Genomic DNA, 18688 nt, shown 5'->3' with positions numbered 1-18688 from the left:
AAGGCAGGGAGAGGGTTTTTTATTGATTAATCAGTAGATAAGAACTGCTTTGGGTGAAGGGAAGGACAACACTCAATACATGGAAGGTCAGCTCAATTGGACTGGACCAAAAGCAAAGAAGTTTCCGGGATAAAATGAATGGTTCAAAGGTCAGCGGAGCAGGGGCGGGGGTCTGGGGAACATGGTTTGCGGGGACTTCTAAGTCAATTGGCAAAATAATTCTATTATGAAAACATTCTGCATCCCACTTTGAAATGTGGCCTCTGGGGTCTTAAATGTTAACAAGCGGCCATCTAAGATGCATCAATTGGTCTCAACCCACCTGGAGCAAAGGAAAATGAAGAACACCAAGGTCACACGACAACTATGAGCCCAAGAGACAGAAAGGGCCACATGAACCAGAGACCTACATCATCCTGAGACCAGAAGAACTAGTTGGTGCCCGGCCACAATCGATGACTGCCCTGTCAGGGAGCACAACAGAGAACTCCTGAGGGAACAGGAGATCAGTGGGATGCAGACCCCAAATTCTCATAAAAAGACCATACTTAATGGTCTGACTGAGACTAGAGGAATCCCGGCGGCCATGCTCCCCAGACCTTCTGTCGGCACAGGACAGGAACCATCCCCGAAGACATCTCATCAGACATGAAAGGGACTGGTCAGCAGGTGGGAGAGAGATGCTGATGAAGAGTGAGCTAATTATATCAGGTGGACACTTGAGAGTGTGTTGGCAGCTCTTGTCTGGAGGGGGGATGGAAGGATAGAGAGAGAGGGAAGCTGGCAAAATTGTCACGAAAGGAGAGACTGAAAGGGCTGACTCAATAGGGGAAGAGCAGGTGGGAGTACGGAGTAAGATGTTTGTAAACATATATGTGACAGACTGATTGGATTTGTAAACATTCACTTGAAGCTTAATAAAAGTTAATACAAAAAAAACACAAGGGGCTGGCAAATAAAAAGTTAACTAATATTTTGAAAGAGTGGCTAAATTAAGTACCTTCAGGCAGCTGAAATAGCTCAGTTAGGAGAGCAATAGACTGAAGATACAGAGGTCCGTGTTTCAATCCTGGGTTTAGCAGTTGTGTCTAATTTTCCAGAATTACTATAATCTTCTTATAGAATGGTTGCATCTCAAGTCTCTGGGATTCCGTTAGAACTGAGTAGAGTCCAGTAAAATCTGCAAAAGCTGATATCTGTGTAAGGTGGAAAACTGTCAGAGAAGGAAAACTAAAATATTTTCCATTAAAAGGAGTATAATAAAGGGGTAAGACTCTATACTGTCAAAAGCAGAAAACTCGTGAGACGTGGAAAAACATGGCAAACCTGCTGAATGTGGCTCTCACAGGTTTCACTGTACAGCCATCTAACAGAGAACTATGTTTAAAAAAGTTACACTAATACCCATATCATCTTTCAATAACAGTTTTTACTGATTTTCCCAACTTCAATCAAGTTGTATACATACATATTTCTATCATCCTCTCCTTTATTCACATATGCCTGAGGTCTGCCATGAAATGTTAATCAACATTTTGCATGTTTTATTTTCCCTATGTTTAACTCATCTAACAGATAGCAATTTGTTTTAAAATAATAATAGCAATGATATATTGGTAGATTAGACCTTAAGGGTAAGTGAAATGTATGACAGCAATGTCATAAGTGATGGGAGGGAAGATTTCATAATACTCTGTTATAAGGTATTTATACTACTCGTGAAGTGATATAGTGTTATTTGGAAGTGGACTTAGTTGTAGAGGTATATTGCAAATGCTAGGATAAGAAAATGCTCAATTAAACTAGAGAAGGCAAAAGAAAGAAAGAGACAGAGAAGCAAATAACAAGGGCAATGAATAGATAGTGGTTGCCAATATGGTAGGTATTAATTAAATATACAGATAGCACTTTAAATGCAAGTAGTTTATATGTATTTTTAGTCTGGGTGTTCTAGAGGAGCAAAACCAGTGAAATGTATCTATAAACGTATAGAGAGATTTATTTCAAGGAAATAGCTCATGGAATTCTGGGGGCTGGAAAGTTCCAAATTCATGGATCTGGCAGCAGGCTGAAGTTCTCTGCTGCCTCATGGGCTTGGAGGGGCTGGTGAATCCAAGATCTCTAGGTCAGGTGGCAGCCTAGAGACTTCTGCAGGTTTATGTCCCAAGAATCAGAGGCTGGGCGTTGAGAAGAGTGCAGGGTCAAGACAGAGTGAGCTTTGGCAGAACATCCTTTTCTATACTAGAGACAGACCACATCCCCAAGGAAATTTTACTTTCAACTGATTGATCGGTCACACCAGATCACGAAATGGAAGGTGATTACATTATGGAAGAGCACATGCCAAACCACTGAGAATCATGGCCTAGCCAAGCTGACACATAACATTAAGCATTACAAGACCAATCAAAAGACTGACTATCAGAGTGGATTAAAAAAAAAAAAAATACACTACGTATTGTTTTCAAGAAACCCACTTTATTTTTTAATTTTTATTGTGCTTTAAGTGAAAGTTTGCAAATCAATTTGGGCTGTCATACAAAAATTCATAAACACCTTGCTATATGCTCTTAATTGCTCTCCCCCTAATGAGACAGCACACTCCTTCCTTCCACTCTCTTTTCGTGTCCATTCTGCCAGCTTCTGACCCCTTCTGCTCTTTCATCTCCCCTCCAGACAGGAGATGTCAACATAGTCTCATGTGCCTACTTGAGCCAAGGATGCTCATTCTTCCTCAGTATCATTTTCTATGCCATTGTCCAGTCCAATTTCTGTCTGAAAAGTTGGCTTTGGGAATGGTTCCTGTCTTGGGCTAACAGAAGGTCTGGGGACCATGACTTCTGGGGTCCTTCTATTCTCAGTCAGACCATTAAGTCTGGTATTTTTATGAGAATTTGGGATCTGCATCCCACTGGTCTCCTGCTCCCTCAGGGGTTCTATGTTGTGTTCCCCGTCAGGGCAGTCATCGGTTGTAGCTGGGCACCATCTAGTTCTTCTGGTCTCAGGCTAATGTAGTCTCTGCTTTATGTGGCCCTTTCTGCCTCTTGGGCTCATAATTACCTTGTGTCTTTGGTGTTCTTCATTCTCCTTTGCTCCTGGTGGTTTGAGACCGATTGATGCATCTTAGATGGTCACTTGCTAGCCTTTAAGACCCCAGACGCCACTCTCCAAAGTGGGATGCAGAAAGTTAATAGATTTTATTATGCCAATTGACTTAGATGTCCCCTGAAACCATGGTCCCCAAACCCCTGCCCCTGCTACGCTGGCCTTCAAAGTGTTCAGGTTATTCAGGAAACTTCTTTGCTTTTGGTTTAGTCCAGTTGTGCTGACCTCTCATGTATTGTGTGTTGTTTTTCCCTTCACCTAAAATAGTTCTTATCTACTATCTAATTAATGAAAACCTCCCTCCCCCCTCCCCCTCTCATAATCAAAGAATATTCTCTTCTCTGTTTAAACTATTTCTTGAGTTTTTTATAGTAATGGTCTTATACAATATTTGTTCTTTCACAACTGCCTCATTTCACTCAGCATAATCAAGAAACCCACTTTAAATATAAAGACACAGAGATTAAAGTAAAAAGATGGAGAAAGATATATCAGGTGTTATGGATTGAATTGTGTCCACCAAAAATGTGTGTCAACTTGACTAGGCCATGATTTTCAATACTGAGTGATTGTCCACCATTTTGTCATCTGAAGTGATTTTCCTATGCATTGTAAATCCTGCTTTTATGATGTTAACGAGATGGGATTAGTGGCAGTTATGTTAATGAGGTGGGACTCAATTTATAAGATTAGGTTGTGTTTTAAGTCTATCTCTTTTGAGATATAAAAGAGAAAAGTAAGCACAAAGACACAGGGACCTCATACCACCATGAATTGAGAGCCAGGAGAACAGTGCATTCTTTGAAATGGGGGGCGGGGGGTCCCTGCAATGAGGAGCTCCTCACCCAGGGAAGACTGATGACAAGGATCTTCCCCCAGAGCCAACAGAAATAGAAAGCCTTCCCCTGGAGCTGGCACCCTGAATTCTGACTTCTAGCTTCCCAGTCTATGAGAAAATAAATTTATTTTTGTTAAACCATTCACTGGTGGTATTTCTGTTATATCCAAAAACTCAGAACTAGATAATTAAGACACCATGATGACACTAATCAAAAGAATGTTGGAGTTGCTGTATTAATTTCAGACAAGTCAGTTTTCAGGGCAAGGAACATTATCAAAAGTACAGAAGGACATTGGGTAACGATTAAGGGGTCAGTTCTCCAAGAAGACATAACAATCCTGAATGTGTATGCACCAAATAACAGAGCATCAAAACATATGAGGTAAACCTCATATCTGATACCACTTGTGTTCAAGTTGTATTCTGCAACACATGGGTTCCCATGAGTCAGAGTCAACTCCATGGCAACTCCTGCTGGTAGTGAATCTAAGATATACAATAAATTCTTAAAACACACAATAAAAAACACAAGCAACCCAATTAAAAAGTGGGTAAAATATTTGAACAGACACCTCAGCAAAGGAGATATACAGATGACATCTGCCATTAAAAAAATACACCAACCAGTTGCCCCATAAGTAGACTTGTGCTTCATAGCGTTTTTAATGAAGTAGATTCCCAGGTCTTTCTTCTGAGGCACCCCTACCCTTTGCCATCGAGTCGATTCCAACTCATAATGACCCTATAGGACAGAGAGTACTCCCTCATAGGGTTTCTGAAGAGTGTCTGGTGGATTCAAACTCCCAGCTATTGGTCAGCTGTTGATGGTTTTAAACCACCAGTCTTTCAGTTAATAGCCAAACATTTCACTATTTGTAACAGCCAGGAACTCCTATATGACACTGTTGTTATTAGTTGTTGTTAGGTTCCATTGAGTCAGTTCCTACTCATAGTGACCCTATGTGCAACAGAAAGAAACACTCCCTGCACCTGTGCCACCCTCATAATCATTGTTACGCCTCAGCCCATAGTTGCAGACACTGTGTCAATCCGTCTTATTGCAAGTCTTTCTCTCTTTCACTGGCCCTCTGCTTTATCAAGCATGATGTCTGTCATGGATTGAATAATGTCCCCCCAAAATGTGTGTATCAACTTGGTTAGACCATGATTCCCATCACTGTCTGGTTGTCCTTCATTCTGTGATTGCAATTTTACGTTAAGAGGCTTAGGATGGGATTGTAACACCACCCTTACTCAGGTCACCTCCCTGATCCAGTGTAAAGGAAGTTTCCCTGGGGTGTGGCCTGCACCACCTTTCATCTCTCAAGAGATAAAAGGAAAGGGAAGCTAGCAGAGAGTTGGGGACCTCATACCACCAAGAAAACAGCACCAGGAGCAAAGTGCATTCTGTGCCTGAGAGTCTCCTTGACCAGGGAAAGATTGAGGACAATGACCTTCCCCTAGAGCTCACAGAGAGAGAAAGCCTTCCCCTGGAGCTGATGCCCTAAATTTGGACTTCTAGCCTACTAGACCGTGAGAAAATAAATTTTCCTTTGTTAAGAGCATCCACTTGCGGTATTTCTGTTATAGCAGCACTGGATAACTAAGACAGAATTTGTCTTTCTCTAGGGACTGGTCACTCCTGATAACATGTCCAAAGTACATGAAATGAAGTCTTGCCATCTTTCCTTCTAAGGAGCATTCTGGCTGTACTTCTTCCAAGACAGATTTGTTCATTCTTCTGGCAGTCAATGGTATCTTCAATATTCTTCACCAACACCATAATTCAAAGATGTCAATTCTTCTTCAGTCTTCCTTATTCATTGTCCAGCTTTAGCATGCATATGAAAAAAAAAAATCCTGTGGAGCATGTCTACTCTGACCTATAGGGCCACTGTCAGTCAGAATCCACTCAACTGCAACAGGTTTAATCTTTATGGAAGCCAACTGCCACATCTTTCTTCCCTAGAGTGGCTGGCAAGTTCCAATCACTGACCTTTTGGTTAGAAGCTGAGCACTTAGCACTGTGCCACCACAGCTCCTTTCAGGATGTCACCAGGGCCATGTTTTTGCAGAGGTTCTAGGGAAAGGCCCATTTTGTCTCCTCCAGGTTTTGGTAGCCCCAGGTATTCTTGGCTTAAGCCTGCAGCATAACTCCATGGCCATTTTCCTCTGTGCCTCTGTGTCTTTTCTCCTATTTTATAAGGATATCACTCAAGAGATTAGAGCCCACCCTAATCAAGTATGAGGTTGTGTTAATTTAACTGGTAACCTCTTCAAAGACCCTATCTCCAAACAAGATCACATTCACAGATACTGGGGGTTAGAACTTCAATGTATCTTTTCGGGGGACACAAATGAGTCCAACACACAGATGTACGTATATACCATAGATTATTCAATCAACCTCAGTTAATTGACAAGTGGGTTATTTTGTCTTTTTCTATTATAAATTTTAAACAGATGAGCCACATTACTGTTTCATTTTGTATTTTTACCCACGTGTTTGGAATTGATTGCTAACAAAGGGTTTCCTGGATGGGAGGATAAATGCAAATAACATTTTGCTAGCTACAGCTGTGCACATTCTGAATCTGTGCATATCTCACACCAGAAGCTCAATAAATATTTTTTGGAGAAAAAGAACTGGCATAACTTAATACAAAAACTTACATGAAGAGTTATTTAGGGCATTTCACTTTTCCTTTGGAAGTGGGAATTCTGCAGCTACAACTGCTTGGGATTAATAGAATCAGAATTTAGAGTACAGTAAGCACAGTAAGGAAACCCTGGTGGTGTAGTGGTTAAGAGCCACAGCTGCTAACCAAAATATAGGTAGAATCCACCAGGTGCTACTTGGAAACCATATGGGACAGTTCTACTCTGTCCTACAGGGTCGCTATAAGTCGGAATTGACTCTATGGCAGTGGATTTGGTATTTTTTGGAAGCACGGTAGAGAATTTAGGGATAGCTGGGGATAGAGATAGAAAGCCTGGTGGGTAGTGGTTACGAGCTACAGCTGCTAACCAAAAGGTGGTCAGTTGGAATCCACCAGGCACTCCTCGGAAACCCTACGTGGCAGTTCAACTCTGTCGTATGAGGTCGCTGTGAGTCGGAATTGACTCGATGGCAACCGATTTGGGTTTTTGCTTTGGGGTTAGAAAGGAGATTGGTTTGCAGTGCAGCGGAAAAAGTCAAGGCCCTACTGGGATTTGAACCCAGGATCTCCTGTTTACAAGACAGGCGCTTTAACCAACTAAGCCATAGAGCCCATACAGGCACGTGGGTTAGGACTGGTTCTGTCGTCTCGGATTAGTTGAAATGTTCTTGCTACAAAGTGCACAGGATCAAATGCAGTTTACAGTGAGAAAACGGGCAAACTCCAAGAAGAGGCTTTTCTTACTCATATGTACTGTAGAACTAATAAAGCAGGAAAACATTCGGGCAGCTGCAGTATCTGGGCCAATAATTCTTTATTTAGTGCAAGGATAAAACTCAGTAACTAAGTCGAGGCTGCCCAGTCGTTCTAAATGGGATAAACTTTTCTAAAAACAACCTTTGCTATTACTATGCCTCATCTTATGTAACTTAGATTCTTTTTTAGAATTCCCCAAAGGAGGATCTCTAACAAAGGAACTCCACTGAGAGACTCAGACCACCTGTTTTCACATTACTCGGACTCATAGCAAGCAGTGGTTTAGAGGGGAGGGAACCGGAGAGAACAACGCCAAGTCGAGCACTGTAATGACTCTGATCACGCTAGAGGTGTAGAGCCTCTTGGGGGAAAGGGGGAGACGAAGTGAGGTCGGCTGGCCACACGGAGTCCCCGAATCCGGGCAGAGTCCTCCTAAGGGGAAGAGCTTTGTGGCTCCAGCGAAATCCCGCTGTGCCCCCTATTCACTCAAGACTGGTTTCTAGCTTGGTAGGTCATCGACTCACAAAGAAAGTAACCTCTTCTCGTCTCTAACCCGGCCCTTGCACCCTGCGGCCACCCCAGATATCCCCCCTCCCCCACCTCTCGTCGCATTCCTCCCTTCCGGGGTTCCTCAGAGGGCTGGGCCCGCTGGCTGTGAAGCTGAACGCAGCTCTGCCCGGCGGAGAAGGTCCCGCGTGGGACTGTAGAGGGGCCGTGGGAATCGGGATGAGGCAGCAGGTATGACACGCTGGGACTGAAATGACTGATGGGGTGAGGAAGAGGCTGGGCAGGGGAGGGGAGACCCAGGGACCCCGCCCAGATCGCGTTGGTAAGATGAAAGCAGCCAGGAAGCGTCATCTCAGGACACCGGGAAGACGCTCAGACATGATTCAAAAGCGAAAGGATCCCTGCTCTGAGGTTTAGGAATCAAGGCCATCAGCACAGTCAGTGAAAGTGGAAGATCTGTTGCACAAGGAAACTCTCAGGCACGCACACGTATACACACAACACACACACACCACCCAGACTCGATTTCCAGGTGGGTGGGGCGGGGGCTCCTCTGTTCGCTGGTTGTGGACATAAAGAATAACTTCCCGCTGCGCATCCCTGACCCCCAGACTCAACTGGTAAGAGACTTCGCCTGGTCACTGCCCTGAAGCCGCGTCCTCCCTTGCGTGTGCGTCTGCGTGTGTGTGTGTTTTTAATAATTTTCTCAAGATTTTTTTTTTCTCTTCTAGAGCTTACTGGATTTTATTCTTTGGCAGTCTTCAGACTTTATGATATTTGGGTATCATGAAGAGATAGCAAAGGAGGTAAACTTAGGTCTCCAGTGTCCCTACTCGACGAATCAAAAACCAAACTCATTGCCGCCGAAAAAGTGTACAAGTCTCATCCCTGAGACTTCCGGCAACATTCCTAACCCCTCCAGTTCCTCCTTGCACAGGCAAACACAGTTTCTTGGGTATCCTCTTGTGGATGATACCTGCTCCACTTTTTTATGAAAATAAGGATATTCCAAACACATTCCACTGCACCTTAGTTTTTCACTTCATATATGTTGTAGTGATTTCCAAATCAATACAGAAAGAGCTTCTTGCTCCTTTCCTAAAAAGGAAAAAACAAAACAAAAAAAACCTCACCAGTGTTGAGTTGATTAAGACGCATATTGACCCTACAGAGCAGAGTAGAACTGCCCTGTAGGGTTTCCAAGCATTGGCTGGTGGATTTCAACTGCTGACAATTTTTAGTTAGCAGCCAAACTCTTAACTGCTGTGCCACCAGGAACCCCTTCTTTGCTTGGCAGCATAGAATTCCACAGCATGGATATATCATAATATATAACTGCCCATACAAACAATGCCGCACTAAGTAATACTGGGTATCTGACGTTTCAAATGGTGTGAGTAGTTTGCATACATGCAAATGCTGAAGCAGTGTATTTGACATGCAGTGGTGATTCTGATTGATCTTACCTAATAAACATTCCCACCAGCATGCCACAATGGTCTGGTTTGTCATACTGTTGCAACCACTTTTTATTATAATGAAATAATGACAATAACAGTAGTAACAAACCCATTGTCTTCTAGTCGATTCTGACTCATGGTGAGTCCATGTGTTACAGAATAGAACTGCTCCACAGGGTTTTCTTGGTTGTAATCTTCACAGAGGCCGATTGCAAGGCCTTTCTTCCACAGTCATTTTTCCCACATGTTTTAAATCCTACTCTCAGGCAGTAATCAACCAGGCAAGACTAGATTATGTTAAAGAGGATTAGGGTGGAATACAAAACCCTTACTGAGGTCACAGCCCTGATCAGATGTAAGGGGGGTTTCCCTGGAGTGTGGCCTGCATAATGTTTTATCTTACAAGAGATAAAAGAAGAGAGAAGCAAGCAGAGAGATAAGAACCTCAAACTACCAAGAAAGAAGGCCTGGCAGCACAGCACATCCTTTACACCCCAGGTGCCTGAGTAGAGAAGCTCCTAGACTGGGGGAAGATTGATAACAAAGACCTTCTTCCAGAGCCTGCAGAGAAGGAAGGCCTTCCTGGGAACTGGCACCCTGAATTCAGACTTCTAGCCTCCTAGAATGTGAGAGAATAAATTTCTGTTTGTTAAAGCCAACCACTTGTGGTATTTCTGCTGTAGCAGAACTAGATAACTAAGATAGGTGGCAACTCAAGTCAGTAGAAATGGGTGAATTATTTGATACATGATGTTAGGCTATCTGGGTGGCCATCTAGGAAAATAAAAGCTTACTTCAATATATCACCTGTAATAATCAAATTCAAAGAGATATAAAATTTGGAAGTAAAAAAATGAAAAATAAAACCGAATATAATTACTGGAAATGCCAAGGCAGAAAGTTTACATAACTTTGGGGGTAGAAAAACAATTTTTTACACAAAACTTAGAAACAATGAAAATTTGACATAATTCACTACATTAAAAAAATTCTACCTGCACACACTTCCATTCTCTTAAAAAAAAAAAAGATGAGATAAAACAACAACCAAAAATGAAAACAAACAAAAAAATACGTAAGCATAGTAGAAAAAAAAAAGAACAAACTATGCAGAAAATATTTGTTATTTTCCTAACATGTAGTATGCAACAGAGTAGGTTTGAAAAGTACGAAATGTGGGAAACAGTAATAGATTTCTATTGGCTTATCTGTCCCTGGGTGGTGCAGTTTATTGCCTGGGCTGGTAACTGGAAGATTGGAAGTTGGAGTCCACCCATAGGCATCTCAGAAGAAAAGCCCGGTAACTACTTCTGAAAAATCAGCCACCAAAAACCCTAGGGAGCACAGTTCTACTCTGACACACAGGGAGTCTCCATGAGTCACAGTTGACTCCATGGCAACTGGTTATTGGCTAGTTTATGCAAATAGTATTCCTTGCAGGTAACCCCATAATATAGTTGCCTGGGTAGGCAGAATCCTGGGCAGGTGGAATGCGGAGGGGAGGTGGTGGAAGGGAAAGATTTTCACTGTATATAAACCTTTATGTTTTTGTAATTTAGAAATATGTGAGTTATGTTTATTTTAATATAAACATTTTTTAATCTGTCCGTTGGACATGAAAGGCTGTCCTGAGATATAAAGGTTAGACAGAAATGATTGTAGTATAATTTTTATAACAACACTGTAATTGATCTTAGCCTATTATTACAGAGATAAATACATTCCTTATATTATCTATAGCCTCTGTTCTGGTATATAGACTCAGGGAGCTACCCCAACTGAGAAAACAGAGCTGGCAACAGTATTGAACACACATCCCCAGAGAGACTAGAGCCTCAATGCAGAGGCCTTAGACCACAGGGCTACATTACCCCACATGCCCTGCATTTTAAATTCTGATGTTTTCAAGGAAACAATGTTTCCCAACACAGTTATTCTTTTCCTAGAACAGTTCCACAATCTAGCTGTCCAAAACACTGATTAATAACAACTAAAATTTATTAAGAACTTATTATATGCCATGAACTGTCCTTACATTAACTGTCATTCAGTCCTCCTAACTGCCTTAAAAGACAGGTACTTTTACTATGATCTCCGTTTTCCTGATGGAGAATATGAGGTACAGAGATGATAAGTAACTTGCTGGATGTCACCCAACCTTGATGTTTAAGCCACTAGAGGAAAACTATACTCCATTGTATATTTATTTACTGAAGGGTAAAATCCTGAAATGATTTTGTTCAAGAAGTCATAGCAACAGCAAACTTGTGTATGAGGTAGCACCAATTCCTTTTGGGGCATAAAAAGCCAAGACCAGTTGCCTCCAAGGGGATTCCGAGTCATAGCGACCCTACAGCACAGAGTAGAACTGACCCACAGGGCTTCCAAAGAGCGACTGGTGGGTTTCAGCTACCGATCCTTGGGTTAGCAGCCGAACTCTCAACCACTGTGCTACCAGGGCTCCCGTGGTGGTGTAGAAACAACACCAACAAAAAAACCAAACCCGTTGCCATGGAGTCAATTGCAACTCCTAAACACCCTATAGGACAGGGTAGAACTGCCCCCACAGAGTTTCCAAGGAGCACCTAGTGACTTCAAACCACAGACCTTTTTTAACTCTCAGCGGTAGCACTTAACCTCTACACTACAAGGGTTTCCGTAGCGGTGTATGATATATAAAATCCTAATTTTTTCTGAAATTTCACTGACACTTGAAATCATTCCAATTGAGATGTTTTCTACTAGGCATTTGGAGATATGTCTTCTTAGCTCAATAGGCAGTGTGTCAGTCTCATAATCTAAAGGTTGTGAGTTTGAGCCTCAGAGAGAGCACAGAATATATACATATATATAGACTCTTCTACATACACTCTCTTGAAAAAGAAACATGTTTGTAGGGAAAATGATATTATTGATCATGTTTTTGATGTGATTATAAGTGGGGCTGTATTATCTGTGACTTTTAACACTCTGCCAAGGCATACTTCAAGAGCTTTATCAATTTCCTTTGGTAGCAAGACAGTTTTTCAATACACTCAATACAGTTTTCAATACAGTGTTTTTCAATACATTCAGTACAATCTAATACCAAATTCTGAATTAGTTCCGTATTACTAATGTAGCAAATTACCACAAATGTAATGGCTTAGAAGACATAATTTGTCCTGTTACAGTTCTGGAGGTCAGCAGTCTGAAATGAGTTCTATGGGACTAATCTCATTTCCTTTTCTGACTCTGGCACTCCTGTCTCCCTCTTATAATGACCTTGTGATTACATAGGGTCCACCCAGGAAAAAATTCCATTGCAATGTACTTCATGTAATCAAATCTGCAAAGTCCCTTTTACCATGTAACATAACACACTCAGAGGCTTTGCATATTAGGACACGGGTGTATTGCGGGCTGGGGGGGGCATTATTACACCTACGACAGGCTGTCCTCTTGTCTCCAAAGGCTCATATCTGTCCCACATGCAAAAATATCCACTTCTTCCCAACATCCCCCAAATCTCAACCCATTACAGCATCAACTCAAAGACCAAAATTCTCATCTAAATCTCATCAGCTTAACGTTCCTTATCATCTAAACCCTCTAAACTAGGTATGGGTGAGGCTCTGGGTATAATCCATCCTGAGATACAATTCTTCTCTATCTGTGAATCTGTGAAATTCAAAAACAAATTCTCTGCTGCCCAAAATACAATGGTGGGACAGGCATAGGTTAACCGTTATAGACTCCAATTGAAGGGATGAAATTGAAATGAATAGAAGGAGTTACTGGTCCCAAGAAATGTCTAAATCTAGCTAGCCAAACAACATTAGGTTTCAAGGTCTGGAATTAATGCTCTGTGGTTTCTGGCTCTGCCTCTGGCTAGTGGCTCTGCAGTAGGAGTCACCCTCTCCAATTCATCCTTCCATTTCAAGAAGGGCAGCATGTGCTTTTACCAACTTCTACAGTCTGAAGTTGATCAAACATGCAATCAAGGTGCATTGATAATTAATGGAGATTGGAATGCAAAAGTTGGAAACGAAGAAGGATCAGTAGTTGGAACATATAGCCTTGGTGATAGAAACAACCTCGGAGGTCACATAATATAGAATTTTGCAAGATCAACAATTTATTCATTGCAAATATCTTTTTCAACGATATAAACCATTACTATACACCTGAATTTCTTCAAATAGAATACACAGGAATTCAATCAACTGCAGAAGTGTAAAGAGATGATGGAAGTGCTCAATATCAAAAATCAGAACTAGGTCAGGGGCCGACTGCAGAAGAGTCCATCAATTACTCATATTTAAGTTCAAGTTGAAGCTGAAGAAAATTAAAACAAGTCCATGAGAGCCAAAGTACAACCTTGAGTATATCCCATCTGCATTTAGAGACCATCTCCAGAATGAGTTTGATGCATTGAACACTAATGACCAAAGAAGACCAGACAAGTTGTGGAATGACATCAAGGATATCATACATGAAGAAAGCACCAGACCCAAAGCAAGAGGTCATTAAAAAGACAGGAAAGAAAGACCAAAGCGGATTTAAGAAGAGACTCTGAAACTTGCTCTTGAACATAGAGTAGCTAAAGGGAATGGAAGAAATGATGAGTAAAAGTGCTGAGCAGAAGATTTGAAAGAATGGGTCCAGAAGACAAAGTAAACTATTATAATAAAGTATTTCGAACTCCAGACTTGGAGTGAGGAAATGAAAAGGGAAGAACATTTTTGGCATTTATCAAGCTGAAAGAACTGAAGCAAAAAATTAAAGCCTTGAGTTGCAATACTGAAAGATTATATGGGCAAAGGAAACCCTGATGGCATAGTGGTTAAGAGCTAGTGCTGCTAACCAAAAGGTCAGCAGTTTGAATCCACCAGGTGCTTCTTGGAAACTCTATGGGGCAGTTCTACTCTGTCCTATAGGGTCACTATGAGTTGGAATCGACTCAATGGCAGTGGATTTTTTTTGATTAGTATAGACAAAATATTGAATGATGCAGGAAGCAGCAAAAGAAGATGGAAGGAATACACAGAGTCACTGTACCAAAAAGAATTGGTTGATGTTCAACAGTTTCAAGAGGTAGCGTAAGATCAAGAACCTATGACGTTGAAGGAAGAAGTCTAAGCTGCACTGAAGGCAAAACCAAAAAAACCAAACCCATTGCCACTGAGTCAATTCTGACTCCTAGTGACCCTATAGAACAGAGTAGAACTGCCCCATAGGGTTTCCAAGAAGCGGGTGGTGGATTCAAGCTGTGGGCCTTTTGCTTAACAGCTGATCTCTTACTAAAGGCATTGGTGAAAAACAAAGCTGCAGAAATTGTTGGAATACCAATGGAGATGTTTAAACAAGTTGTTGCAATGCTGGAAGTTCACTTACCTATGCCAAGAAATTTGAAAGACAGCTACTTGGCCAACCAATTTGAAGAGATTCATATTTGCACCCATTTCAAAGGAAGGTGATTCAACAGGATGCAGAAATTATGGAACAATATCATTAATATCACACGCAAGTAAAATTTTATGAAGATAATTAAAAAATGGTTCACAGTAGTACATTGACAGGAAGATGCCAGAAATTCAAGCCAGATTCAAAACAAGACATGTGATGAAGGATATCATTGCTGATGCCAGATGGATCTTGGCTGAAATGGGAGAATACCGGAAGATGTTTACCTGTGTTTAATTGACTATGCAAAGGCATTAGATTGTGTGGTTCATAACAAATTATGGATAACATTGTGAAGAATGAGGATTCCAAAACACTTGATTGTGCTTATGTGGAACCTGTACATAGATCAAGAGGCATTTGTTCCAACAGAAGGGAATACTGTGTGCTTTAAAATCAGGAAAAGTTTGTATGAGGGTTGTATCCTTACACCATACTCATGCAATCTGTATACTGGGCAAATAATCTGAAAAGCTGGACTATATGGAGAAGAACACAGCATCAGGTCTGGAGGAAGACTCGTTAACAACCTGCAGTATGCAAATGACACAACTTTGCTGAAAGTGAAGAGGACTTGAAGCACTTACTGATGAAGATCAAAGACTGTAACTTTCAGTGTGGATTACAGCTCCATACAAACAAAACAAAAATCCTCACAACTGGATCAATAAGCAACAACATGATAAATGGAGAAAATATTGAAATTGTTAAGGATTTCATTTTTCTTGAATCCCCAGTCAACACCCATGGAAGCAGCAGTCAAGAAATCAAAGACAATTGCTTTGGGTAAATGTGGTGCAAAGGACCTCTTTAAAGCGTTGAAAAGCAAAGATGTCACCTTGAAGAGTAAGGTATGCCTGACCCAAGCCATGGTGTCCCCAGTCGTAGTGATGCTTAATCTCAAGGCTGCTGGACCATCCTGCTTCTATGCTCAACACAGCTCTTACAATATCCATGGAAACTGGGAAATCCCTGCTGGTGCAATTTCCTCATTTATTCTAGAGAGGCCAATTCTGAAAGATGAGGTGTCATCCAGACAGAGCATTTCTTTTTTATTTTCTGTTCTTTATTTTCAGTCATGCCTGAGGCCTGTTTTAAGATCACAACTCTCTGCCACATGCACTAGTTCTTTTTGGCTTCTCTAACCCATTTACCCTTGTTTCACACATTTAAATTGGAGTTACAAGTAAGTAATATTAATTTTGCTTCCCTCTTTAGCTAGTAGAGTCCCTGGGTGGTGCAAACTGCTAACATGTTGGTCTGATAACTAAAGAATTGGAGGTTAGAGTCCACCCAGAAGCCCAGGGAAAAAAGAATGGGCCATCTACATCTGAAAAAAAAATTAGCCATTGTAAGCCCTACAGAGCATAATTGTACTCTGACACACACGGGGTCACAGTTCGTCAGAATTACCATGAAGTCAGGTGTTTGGTGTGTTTTATCATTGTCCAGGTTAGTGCTCCGTCAGGTATTCTGTTTTTTCCCCAAAGTCCTTTGCAGCAGGACACATCTTATATTGTTTGTGGCTCTCATACTAGTACCTTCTAAAATTGCATATTGGGCAATTCAGTAGACTCTTTTGTGAAGTACATGTTCAATCTTTGCTCTTTCTGATTTTTTTCCAGTCTTTTTATTATTGTTTTGTAGGATTTCCCCATATATTCCACATAAGGCTCATTTATCAAATATAATTATTGAAATATCTTCTCTTAGACTGTCAAACTGCCCCCCCCCCTTTTTTTAAGAGAAGAGAGCTTGAAAACTTTGTAAGAAGAGACAAAAAGAAAGGGTGGAGAAAGAGAGGAGAAGTTGAAAATACAAAAGTTCCATCATAGATTTTTCCTGATCATTGTGAAAAAATTTCCTCATGTGGTTTACTGAGGACGGAATTTTGGAGAGGGCTTATGGGATGAAATGTCCTAGTAGAGGAAACATCGTTATTTGGTCTGCAATCCCCTTACATATTTCTTGGTGTAGCAGTGTAAGAGACTTCTAGCCTCCTAAACTGTGGGAGAATAAATTTCTCTTTGTTACAGCCATATATTTGTGGTATTTCTCTTATAGCAGCACTAGTTAGCTAAGACAACTGCACTCTGCCAAAGGTTGAAAACTTAGAAGACCAAGTAAAACAAGGCAATCTCATCAAGTTGTGGCTTTCATGCTTTCACTGTACACCCATTCAATAGAGAATTAAGTTACATTAATATCTACATCGTAATTCTGACTACAATTTTCACTGATTTTTTTCAATTCCAAGCTCTCAAGGAAATGGTTTATGCAGTTGTGGGGGCTGAAAAGTCCCAAATCCATGGGTCTGGCAGCAGGCTGATGATCTCTGCTGGCTCATGGTGTTGCAAGGTCAAAGAGAATCCAAAATCTGCAGGCCAGGTGGTAGAATGGGGAACCCTGCTGTTTCATGGGTTAGGAGGGGCTGGTGAATTCAAGAATTCTAGGTCAGGTGGCAGGCTAGACTTTTGCAGGCTTATGACCCACGAACCAGAGATTGGTGTTGATAAGAGTGCAGGGTGAAGACAGAGAGAGCTTTGCCAGAACATCCTTTTACATACCAAAGACAGACCACATCCCCAAAGAAATTCTTCATTCAGCTGATTTGTTGCTCACATCAGATCCCAAAATGGAAGGTAATTACATTATGGGAGAGCACATGACAAATCACTGAGAATTATAGCCTAGCTAAGTTAACACATAACATTAATCATTTTAATACCAATTAAAAGACAGAGATTATGAAAGTGTATTTAAAAAAAAAAAGACTCAACTACATGTTGTTTAAAAGAAACCCACTTTTAATATAAAGACAATGATAGACTGAAATTAAAGAGATTGAAAAAGATATACTATGCTAACACTAATCAAAAGAAAGCTAGAGCTGCTATGTTAATTTCAGACAAGTCAGATTTCCGAACCAGGAAAAGTATATAAAAAAAAAAAGGGCATTACAGAATGATTAAGGGGCCAATTCTCCAAGACGACATAACAATCCTGAATGTGTATGCACCTAACAGCAGAGCATTAAAATATATGAGGGAAACTCATATCTGGTAAGGACTTGTGTCCAAGTTGCTCTCTGCAGCACATGGGGTCGTCATACGTTGCAGTCAACTCGATGGCAACTGCTGGTGGTGGTGGATCCAAGATACACAAAGAACTCTTAAAACTCAGTAATAGAAACAGAAAAAATCCAATTAAAAAGTGGGTAATATGTCTGAACAGATACCTCAGCAAAGAAGATACACAGATGACATGGCCATTAAAAACAACAACAACAGAGGGGGGCCAAGATGGCTGACTAGGTAGACGCTACCTCAGATCCCTCTTGCAAAAAGACTCGGAAAAACAAGTGAATCGATCACATACATGACAATCTATGAACCCTGAACAACAAACACAGATTTAAAGAGATGACCTGAGTGACAGAGACTGAGAACGAACAACTGCGGGGAAGCAGCGACTGTTTTCGGAGCCTGGAGCCAGCGTCCCATTCAGGTAACCTTGGCGCCGGGCTTAGGACTGGGCCCAGGGGAGCTGAACACAGCATCCTGTGACAGCGCAAACACGGGGCGCAGCCCTACCCCCCTGAACTGACCTCAGGAGGGGGCCCAGCCAGTCAGCTCGGGCAGCGCAGCGACGTGGCTGGCGGGAGAAGTCACCGGGAGGCAGCGACTGGTTTTGGAGCCGGGAGTGCAGCGTCCCAGCCGGGGAACCTTGGCGCGGGGCTTTGGACTGGGCACAGGGAAGCTGAACACGGCATCCTGTCAAGGCACATACAAGGGGCGCATCCCTACGCCCTGAACTGACCCCGGGAGGGGGCCCAGCCGGTCTGCACGGGTGGCAGGAGGAGAAGTTTCCGGGAAGCAGCGACTGATTTTGGAGCCAGGAGTGCAGCCTCCCAG

At 41.7% G+C, this 18688-nt stretch overlaps 1 non-coding gene across 1 annotated transcript; it reads right to left on the bottom strand.

Moving 5' to 3' along the window:
- Positions 1–7144: 7144 nt before the first annotated feature.
- On the bottom strand, positions 7145–7218 carry TRNAT-UGU (transfer RNA threonine (anticodon UGU)). The gene has a single exon. It is a non-coding gene; the product is annotated as a tRNA-Thr (tRNA).
- Positions 7219–18688: the final 11470 nt, after the last annotated feature.

The sequence above is a fragment of the Loxodonta africana genome, chromosome 1 (genome assembly GCF_030014295.1).
Source record: "Loxodonta africana isolate mLoxAfr1 chromosome 1, mLoxAfr1.hap2, whole genome shotgun sequence".
Taxonomy (NCBI): domain Eukaryota; kingdom Metazoa; phylum Chordata; class Mammalia; order Proboscidea; family Elephantidae; genus Loxodonta; species Loxodonta africana.
This window is presented reverse-complemented; position numbering and strand designations above follow the sequence as displayed.